This window comes from Panicum virgatum, chromosome 1K (genome assembly GCF_016808335.1).
Source record: "Panicum virgatum strain AP13 chromosome 1K, P.virgatum_v5, whole genome shotgun sequence".
In the NCBI taxonomy this organism is placed as follows: Eukaryota; Viridiplantae; Streptophyta; class Magnoliopsida; order Poales; family Poaceae; genus Panicum; species Panicum virgatum.
The window spans coordinates 24,600,592-24,611,540 of record NC_053136.1 but is presented as its reverse complement, the minus strand read 5'-3'; positions in this window follow the sequence as shown (position 1 = coordinate 24,611,540).

Below are 10,949 nucleotides of genomic sequence, written 5' to 3'. Positions count from 1 at the left end.
ATTAATTACATAGTTTATCTATAATTTGTAAGATGAATCTTTTTAGCCTAGTTAATCCATGGCGGGACAATAATTACCAAATACAAACCAAAGTGCTACAGTGATTTACATCCAAAACTTTACGCATCTAAACAAGGCCTTGGATTATTTTCTTGTTTTTGGAAGATTTTGTGGGCCCCGAGGGTAGTCAGGTCGTTTGCATCTAGGTTTCTAGCGCTAAGGCCGGTCTTAACCAGAATGTAATAAATTAGTCGACATGACAGAGTCATTATAAAAAAAAGATGATGAGGAGTATTATAAAATGTGAGAGTAGTGTCATCACCGATACTCCTACGGCTCGATTACCTAATTCATAGTTTTCATAATTATGCTGATGACACTTCCACTGAGACTGGCGTAACAGCGACAGAAGCAAACGGGACGATGGTAGTGGAAACGTTGAACTACAGCATCAATTTTGGCCCGAAATGCTCATGGCTTGCGAAACTCTCAATTGTTATAAAACATGTCATCAGCTGAACATGTCATTAGCTATTCTCATGATCAATATAAAAATAAGCAGAAGATATAAGTATAAATGCCTATTATATATTCTCTTAATATTGATGATTTACATTGAAATCTTGTTTCGTATCTATACTCCGAACTAAGTCTAAAGTTTTGGTAAAAGATCACAAGCAACCGGATAAGGACTATAACTTCTTGTCCTCCTTCCTTCCCAACTCAGTCTAGTTGTTTTACAATACTCCATTTGGATGATTACCACCAATGTAAATGCCTCGTGAAAAACTCCATCAGAACACATAATGAAATAAACTATTCTCAGAGAAAAGAGTATATATCAACCACAGTTGTATTGCACATACTACTCATCATAAACCTTATGTTAGAAACCTTCAAGAGAAAACTCACAAAGGGAAAAAGAGTAACATATGTAACTTTCTTGGTTCTATATTATCATATACTAGCAGGAACGTGTTTGAAGAGTTATTTTGTGACCAGAAATTGCTTGGAAACAAAGTAGCACACACAACATTCATCTGTGACTCACTCAATCAGCAACAGAAAATAAGAGAGCCTGGCATAATGGTAAGTAGATTATAGTTGAAAAAATAATATACTACAGTAACAGTAATAGGTAATTAGATTGCATTATAGTAGTATAAATCTCAAGTTCTGCAGTAATCCAAAAACTTGTATGCGGATGGTGCTCTACGCCAATTACCCACGCTCATGCATCGTAATAAAAAAATATACATCTTCAGACTGGTATATATCTAAATATATATCTTCAGATTCATATATATCTAAACCTGATTATTCAAAATTGAAAATTAATCACAAGAAACCTTACATCTTCGAGTACATCTCTGTAGACAATATTCTTTGTCCTTTTGCCGGTTGGGTCGATGTATTTGTTTGGTCTAGATGAGAACTATATAGTTTCGCGAGAAACACCTCTTGACAATGCAACGTACAAATGTCTGTCAGAGAACACAGGTTCAGGAAGATATATTCCAATATGTGGGATAGTTTGTCTATGAGCTTTGTTAATAGTCATGGCAAAACTGAGTCTAATTGGGAATTGCTTCCTTTTGCACTTGAAAGGAAGCGTAATGTCCTCCGACGGGCATAGTGGTATCCTAGGAATGAAAATACTTTTACCAGCATGTTGACCATTGGCAATTTGAGCATCAATTGCATTATCGTTGAAACCTTTCACGACCAAACGAGTACCATTACACAGACTATTGTGAGGGTTAAGATTTCTCAGGAGAATAACTGGACAATTTTTTTTCAACTCGTGAGGCGACAACCCATTTGGTGTGATTGAGTTGAGACAATCCAAAGGATAATTATTGTTTGAGTTATCATCAATAGAGTCATGGCTGTAGAACACCTTTTCTTTGCCTATGAACATATCAATCATACTAGCATTTAGTCCATCAACATGGTCATTTCTTGTCAACAAAATAGCACGTTCACGCATATAAGATGCAGATGTCCAATTTTTTTCCAAGTCCGGGAACACATGTACATAATCATTTCTAGTAGCTGCACATAATCATTTCTATGTGTCACCTCAGTCCCATTTCCAATCCTAAGCAGAAAATCAAAATACCACGCATCGCCTTGCGCTCTCATGTTATGTTGAAGCCGTACTTTACAGACGTTCTCCCATATGTATGACCGCTGATGTGTGGCATCGGTAGTCTGTGCTCTAGTGCCACGAGGCACAACTGGAAGGACCTATATAAGATCCCCTCCGAATACCAAAAGGTTGTTTGCATCCCATTATGTCCTGCAAAGAAATACTATCTAGCGTTTCCACTGCTTGCCTTCGTGTGATGGCCACTTCATCCCATATAATCAGTGATGATGTGCACAATAATGTTGCGGTGTCGCTCTATTTTATGGAGTTACAAATGGAGTTTTCACAAAGCTTTATTGGGAATTTGAATCTAGAGTGTGCAGTACGACCACTCGGCATAATAGAGGCTGCAACAAGACCCATCAATCGAACTTTCGCCAGCAATGCCCTATAGAGGTAGGTCTTACAAGTTCCACTAGGGCCATCAACAAAGAAGACATTTCCTTTTATGGCTGAGCACATGATCTAGAATTCCATTATACCCGGCCATCTTTTCAGCATTCAATATGTCAATGAGTTTCAAATCCTCTTCTTGAAAGCCAAGGTTCCTTTCCTCGGTGAGTTTTCTATAGTAGTCTCTAGATGACTCATCTCTAAATTAGAATTAGAAAAATAAAGAAAGATATAAATAATTGAAGCTCCTATCAGTTGAATGCATGTTACAGTTCTGAAATATAACCTATATAGTGAATAACAGAAACCAAGTATATTATTATTATACTAAAAATAATTCAGAAAGAATCTTATGAAGAGAAGAAATGTCAATCATTTGCACCTGAAACATCCAATTCTAGGAATCCATATTTTTTGATATCTTTGGTCATTGATAGTACAATATCAGCTATATCCCTAAGCATAAGTCGAACCACTATTGGAGTGTTACCATGATTACGTACATAATCTTCAATTATATCTTTAAAATGATTATCCCCCAATGCTCTAATATTTGTGCAATCACAAAATATAATAATAATTGCAAACATTCTTCTAAAAGAACAAGGCGTTTTGAATGCTAAAGCCTTGGTGGGAGCATCATCCAATGAATTATCTATCTCGATGTTGGGTATTTTAATGATGCAAATAAATCTGCAAGTGCATGAATACCGTCGTAGCTTTCACCCGTGAGTATTCAAGGGTATCATATTTCCACAGGAATGTGTGTGCACTAACTCCTAACTTAGTCGGTCCAAGGACACACCAGGATTAAGTGGCAAGCCTGGAGAGGATTCCTAAGGTCGCACTAAAGAAGAGTTAAAGGTCGATCTCTTGGGTAAGACTTGCTTCGGGCACCGGCTTACCCCTAAAATGGTCAGGAGACTCCGGCCAAGGGCTCTACGCTATATCTGAATGTGGAGGATTACGAAGGACCGACAGGGCTGTCACCACCTGCGGCCTACCTCTAAAAACCGTGGGATATAAGGCAAACAAAGGTAACCCTTAGCCCAGACACCACGTCTCTGCTACTAATTACTACTGCAGTCTAACTACGTCTATACACCCTAGCAAACTACAACACTCCGAATAAATAAGGAGTGACGAACCATGGAGTAAGAGAACTGATCTCACTCAAGAAAAAGTACTATGCAATACAAGAATCATAAATACTAACTTACTCATACCAGAGGAAGCCAGCATCCATAGATGTACAAGATCAGAGAAGACCACTGACAGGCCCGACGCTTCCCCGAACTACTCCTCACCCTCCTACTCTAGGCACTAGCCTAGGCAGGGCCTCGTCTTTGCGTTGGAGCACTACATCTTCATGTGGAGGAAGAGGACTTGGTGGTGTGTCCCATGAGGGGTGAGGGAGGTCGGTTCCCTCCATATGCATATATGGAAGGTATCAAGGTTGAGTAGTCGCTACTCCTCGCCAAAATGCACTTGGACGGGTGTCTGTCTTGGTTTGAGCAATCCTAGGGGTCGGCCAACCCCTAGGTGATGCCTTTCCAGCTCTACCTCCCCTGGCTGGCTGAAAGGTGGGCCCTAGTCTTATCCCTGAGGTGCATCTTGCTTGGCATGCCCGTTTTGTCTGGTTTGTGGTCCCTTCTTGTAAACAAGACGCAGGATAGGATCTTTTGTGCATTTCTCCTGCGTTCTCTGCGTGTTTTCATGTTATTTCCGACTTGTGTCCCTGCAATCAACAATTGACCAACACTCGTGGAATTCGTTAGTAATCACTCATACCACTACTGCTGGTGATCATTCTTTGAGTATTTATGCAGGAGTTGATGGCATTTATTTTGCACTTAACAGCCATCAACAACACCCCCACACTTAGCCTTTGCTCATCCTCGAGTGAAGGAGAAAGGACTAAGGTGGATGCCACTCCATGAATGTAACCTGCATACAAGTTATTCCAAGCTTCCTCCAGTCTTGTGAACTTTGAAGTGGCTACCATGTTTTCTTGGGTAATTGAAGAAAGGAACAATGCAGACATCAGGTTCCTAGCTCTACATACTTAGAAACCTATTTTTTCATTTTGAAAAGAAAGAATAGTCTTGCTCCTCAAATTAATCTCTCAAATCACTTATTTTTTTCAAACCTGTTGGTATTTCTTAATTCTTACAGAGAAGTCCGCTAGCGTATGGAAATACCGTTGTAGCACTTCACCCGGGAGTATTCAGGGTATATCGTATTTTCCACGAGGAACGGGTGTGTAACTGTCTTCTAACTAGGTTACCCCGAAGAAGATAAGAGATAGAGAGACCTTAGGATAGTGTAGTTCTAATCTAAGGATGGGTTCAAGGGAAGATAAACTTATGTTTCCACTCGTTTGCTTCAGGCACCGGTCTAACCTTGGTCTGCCAAAGACCACTGGCTACTAGCTCTACTACCAAGCCCGAACGTCGGGGAGTGAACTAATCACGCAGACTGTCTCCGTAGCGGACGGATAAGGCTGTCACCACCTGCCGTCTACCCAAGTAACACCATGGAGCTCGGAGCAAACAAAGGTAATCTAAGGCCCAGACACCACACCTATGCCTTCGACTACTACTCTAGAGATGCGTAGGGTTATCCCATCTTTATCAGGGGCCCTCTTCTAGAGTATCCGCAATTAGAACGGACGAAGAACCCGCAAATGAATGAGAAAAAAAGAATAACTTAACTAGAACTCACCGAGTAGAAGAATCCAGATATGTACTCCAAACGTACTATAACTTTTGAGGTACAAAGCCGAAGAGACGCCGACAAGTCCGGCTCTTCTCCGCACTCCTTCCTCACACACTCCCTATGCTAAGGATACAAAGGTGGAGCCTCTCTACTCTACTCCTTCACATGAGAAATGGTATGTGTTGTGAATGGAGAGGGGAGCCCCTTTTATACTCTTAGAGGTTGATTCCTAACAAATGTACCTATGGAAAGTAATCAGGAGGAGTAGCGGGCACGCCACGTTGAAGTGCATCTGGATGGGATGCTGGCCAGGTTCGGCCGACCCCTAGGATCGGCCGACCCCACTTGTCAACAGCTCGTCCTTATCCTTTTCTGTGAGTCTAATAGGTAGACCCTTGACAAGATTTTAGGGTGCATCTTCCTTGGCGCCCCTGTTTCCTCTAATTTGTGGGTCATCCACGTAAGTGACACGTTTGGATGATGATCTTTGGTGTATTCTTCCGCGTGTTCATTTGTGTTTTTTTCTACAGATGTAGGTGTCTGCAGATGACAATTCACCAAAACTCGTGGAATCGATTAGTCATAAATCCTATATGTAAGATTGATGATTATTTATAGTAAAAAGTTGCAGGAGTTGACGGTCACAAACAATACTTAAGGACCATCAACAACACCCCCACACTTAGCCCTTTACTTGTCCTCGAGTAAAGATTGAAGGACTAAGGTGGATGATACTCCTTGAATGTAACATGCATACAAGTCATTCGAAGCTTCTTCCCATCCTTGTGAATTTTTGACTGGCTACCATGCTGTCTTGGGTGATTGAAAAATGGAACGACTCAGAATTCAGACTCCTAGCTCTTCATGCTTAGCAACTCAGGGTTTTTATTTTTGAAAACGAAAGAGATGGCTGTTGACGTAAAAATCAACACACTGGAATCTGAAGGCACCGTTCGCCAAGTTTCAGAAAGTGTACCAAGCGTGCCAGTCAATTTGACCTTTAATTGACAAGAGATCGGTAAATGTTAAATTTGAGAGTATATCGGCTGGATTTCCGAATAACTCCCACAATGGTGTATCGACAAGCATTGCCGATATAGAAAACGATAAAAGAGTAGTTAATGCAGAAAGCGTAAATGAGAGCAATATCATCAGACCCCGCCGATACAGAAAATGACACATCGGCTCAAAGTAGACGATTGCACGTGTGTAACAGTATAAAATCTATGAATGTGTAATTTGAATAAAGCTACTCGATGACACTTGAAACAGATCTAAATTAGCTTTATAATATTACTATAATATTAGCAAGATCATAGCCGATTTCACGTGTTTCAAGGCAGATAGATCTGATAAAAGCTAAAAATACAGGAAAACCTATATATCTAGCAAATATCGATAAAATTTGAATAAATCTAGACGAGAAAACAGCGATGCGCTAGAGATCAAAGCCTAGACAAATTTGATAACTTTTGAATAGATCTGAACGAAGTAACAGCGATACGCCCAGAAGCTAAAGCTCTGATTTACTCGGTAAAACGAACACTTACCAGCAAAACCAAGTCGCTCGAATGCAAGACGTCCTTGATGTAGCTTGGAAGAACTCACCGAAAAGAGAAAATAGCGAAGTCACCGACAAGAAAGTAAATTGTGAGAAAAATATAAAGGGTTGTTGTATTGGATGTGTATCAATCTTTTCCGGCCCCGTACAACTGATATTTATAGCCTAAGCTAACAAGTCCTAGCCGATTACGGCAAACACATATCTTGACTAAAAGTAATAAGACTTCCTAAATAAACAAAACTGAATCATAACCGAATTCCCAGAATCTGATCAAATCCATTGACCCATTGGCACTATCATCATCGGTCGACTACCAAACTACGCGCATCAGCATCTTCCAAACTAGAATATTCCTTTGGCCCATCGGCTGCCATTCTATCGGCTGACCCTGATCCTGCACACCTTTGGCTTCTTCCAAATCGGCAATCCCTTTTTTCTCATCATCACGAATCTTGACACGTGTCAAAAAATAGTGTCAACACATGCCCCCCAGTTTCGGAGTAATATATTCTTTTCTCCAAAATTAACTCCAGTCACGATTGCCTTTCTGAACTAGCATTCAAATAAATCTTCGTTCTTTGCGCAGGTGGCGCACCAAATCCCTATTTTACCCCTTAAGCAAAGACTATAAATATCCTCCACCTTCTTCTCCGCCTGCACCTTTCCTGTAGCACCTTTCTTCTTCTCTCTCCTCAAAAACAAATCTATTCGACCGCCTTCATCTTAAGTAGAGCATTCCTCCAAGATTTCAAGAATTCGTCTCTATCCGGCTTTCAGGAATCATCTGTTCCTAGCAATGGTCGCCATCTCCGAGATCCCTCATGTACACTCCTTTTTTCTTCTCCTTCTTCTTCTCCAGTATTTTCTATCATTTTCGCTTTTCGCATTATTTCTGTTTTCACTCTTTCTTATTACTATACTTCTTTTTCTCTAGAATCTTAGAAACAACGTAATCATTCCACTAGCAAATCAATCTGGCATGGTTTGTTTAGGTCTTATGGGCAATCCAGACCCAATAGATTTCATCAATTTGGAAACTAATAGAATCCCCTTCAAGACTGCCAACATGAATCTAGATTGGTCTCAGACATTCAGATCATGGCCGAACCCTACTCTCGGGTGGAGGAACTAGTTTCGTCGCATGTCTGCATTGCATCAGAAAGACTGGGACAACTATGACATAGGTCAATGCCTCACCCTATCTTTATCAGAAATGACCAAGAATGAGCCGATGCTAATATCGGCTTCATATTTTTGGTCAGACACCCTGAATGCTTTTGCCTTCGGTCATGGATTGATGACACCCACTTTGTTAGATGTCATGATGCTAACTGGACTCAACATCTCTGCAATTGACCGATCTTATGACCTCTTTTCCAAGACTGATTTCAAATTGACACTAACAACATCAGAGGTTGGAAAGGCTATATAGAAAAGTATTCCAAATCTGGAGCATCAGACCTTAGAGAGCACACCGCTTTTCTGAATATGTCGAGAAGTATATTTTTTGTGGCAAGACTGTTGGCCTGACATCAAATGTCTTAAAGATGGCAGAAATCCTCACATCAGGCAACCATATCCCACTTGGAAAACATCTCCTCGGCGCAGTATACCATATACTTCACCAAGTGTCAGCCAGACTCAGAGCCGATCAGCCAATCAGCAATCTTGGAGGACTATGGTGGTTTGTAAAGTTATGGCTAAACACATATATGCACAAAACCATGGATCTGAACCTAAAGCAAATGTCCTATCCATCAGAGAACTATGCAGAAGGACAACCAATTCAGGTTCGCCGATGTACCACTTTTAGTGAAGCGGCAACAATGATAGCCAACGATACTCTCGGCGTAATTGATTTCTTCAGATGCTTTTACAATGGTTTTGCTGATGAAGCTATCATTTGGTTCGCCTATAATGGTGATAACAAGAATATTTGAGAATTCGGTAAAGCTCCAGCTTGACAATTGGATAGGCGACGATGATGCAACCAAGATTCTGCATGAAACCATCGCCCCAAGAATTTTGCCTACTAACTTCACATCAGGGCGACACCAACCCTGTCGGTGTTTTACCGGCGAGTTCTCCGAGGTATACCCCGAGGAGAGTGGTTTGTAGGCAGGGACTCACCGGGATCAGAACGTGATGGTGCAAGGAACACAAAGATTTAGATAGATTCGGGCTGCCAGAGCGTAATACCCTACGTCCTGTGTGGTGGTTTGTATTGCCTTAGGTGTTGTTCGATGTCATGAGGGGGTCCCTGCCCGCCCTTATATATCTTGGGGGACAGGGTAACATGAAAAGTCATAGCCGAGTACAATTAGAGTCCTACTCTAATGAGGCCGAGTAGTTTCCTTGTACTTCAGCTAGTCCTACTGCTGTACGAGTAGATACAAGGTAGTAAGGGGTATTCCATGTACTATTCCTTACTCCACAATATTCCACGCTTATGAGCAGTCCTGTTGCCCCGGGTCTGACAAGCCCCCGAGCTCTTCGTAGCCGAGTCCTGCAGGCGTCGAATACTTCTAAAAACATTCATCGAGTGCTTCCGGTATTCCTCGCTCAGGCTTGGAGTTCGTCGAGTGCTTCAAGTAGTCTTCTAAGTACTTCCTTGGCTACATCGAGGCTATGAGGTGCTCTAGCCCCAAGTCTTTCCTTCATATATGGTGCGCGATGTACTCGCGCTACATATGGAGTAGCCCCCGAGACTTAGGTTGATCCGAAGGATCAGGCTGAGGATCATCTCTGTCTTCAAGATCTTTCAAATCTTCATTTGAAATTTGAATCTTCTTTGACAAAAAAAATTGCCATTTATGACACATATCCCGTAGCCCCCGAGCCTTGACTTGAAATCTATTGATTTAGAGTTAAGGTTCGAGGTGTTCTTTTTAAAGTTTGACCTTTGAACTTCCTGATATTTTTAGAAATTCCACTAACTTGGCTATTTAATTATGCCGAACCAATCTAGCTTTTTCACTTGCTCCTGCCTCTGCTAATCTCATTAGTCTTCCGTGTTAGACTTTGTCTTCTGTTTTTTCTCAATTCTTCAGCCCCCGAGCATATGCGTGAGAAGAGGCTCGCAACATTCCGGATGGCGCCGAAGAAGTCCAAGAGCCAGGGATCTGAGAGGGAGGCGACGATTGCTGATGGTTGGAAGAAGAGTAAGTTGTCAGAAATCGGGATCTCGCCTCTTGTCAGTCATCGACTTCTCCATCCTAGGTTGGTTGTCCAGTGGGTTTCGGCCGAGGGGCACGCAAGACCGTATGAGAGAGTTGTGGAGATTGTTATGTTCAAGGCTTTTGTAGAACGTGGATTGGCGATTCCTGTCTGTGACTTCTTGCGGGGCCTTCTCTTTTTCTGGGGGATCCAACTTCATCATTTGACTCCAAATTCCATTCTCCATATTGCAATTTTTGTGCATTTGTGCGAAGCTTTCCTTGGAATCTACCCCCACTTTCATCTTTTTAAGAGCCTATTCTTTTTTAATCCATATCCGAACTTTAGGAATGTTGCCACAGTTGGGGTGCCAATCTTGAGCTTCATCCTGATATGGCGGGGAGATATATTCCGTATACTCCTCGCCGTCAGATCGGTGACTGGAAGGCCGAGTGGTTTTATATTGACAATCATGCACCAACGCTTCCTAACAGAGTTCCTAGTCCGCCCAAGTAGTGTTATGAGTGGTTCAACCATGGATATATTAAAGTTTAGGAAGAAGAACTGCTGCAGAGGATTACTATTCTGAAAAGTAAAGGAGTAATTGGTGCAACAGTTGTCTTTTCCTGGCTTGGACGACAGATTCAACCTTTGCAGAAGCGTTGCCATGTTGGGTTCGAGTGCTCTGGTCAAGAAGATCCTTCTAGGTTTTCTTCAGAGAGAATTCACCCGAGTGAAGCCAGGGCGCTTCTGTATAGCATTTTTGAGGGAGTGGATTCTGAACCAAAACTCCCTAAGTTATATCGTCGTAAGAATCCGCCAAATCCGGTAATTTTCTGGAGCTTCGAGTGGTTTTTCTTTTCTTTCTTGCTTGTGGGCTGAATGTTGTTTTTCTTCGCAGAATGATTTGCTTGTATTCCGGAGTGATGCTCCATTGCCGGAAGTGTATCGGCCACTTCATCAGAC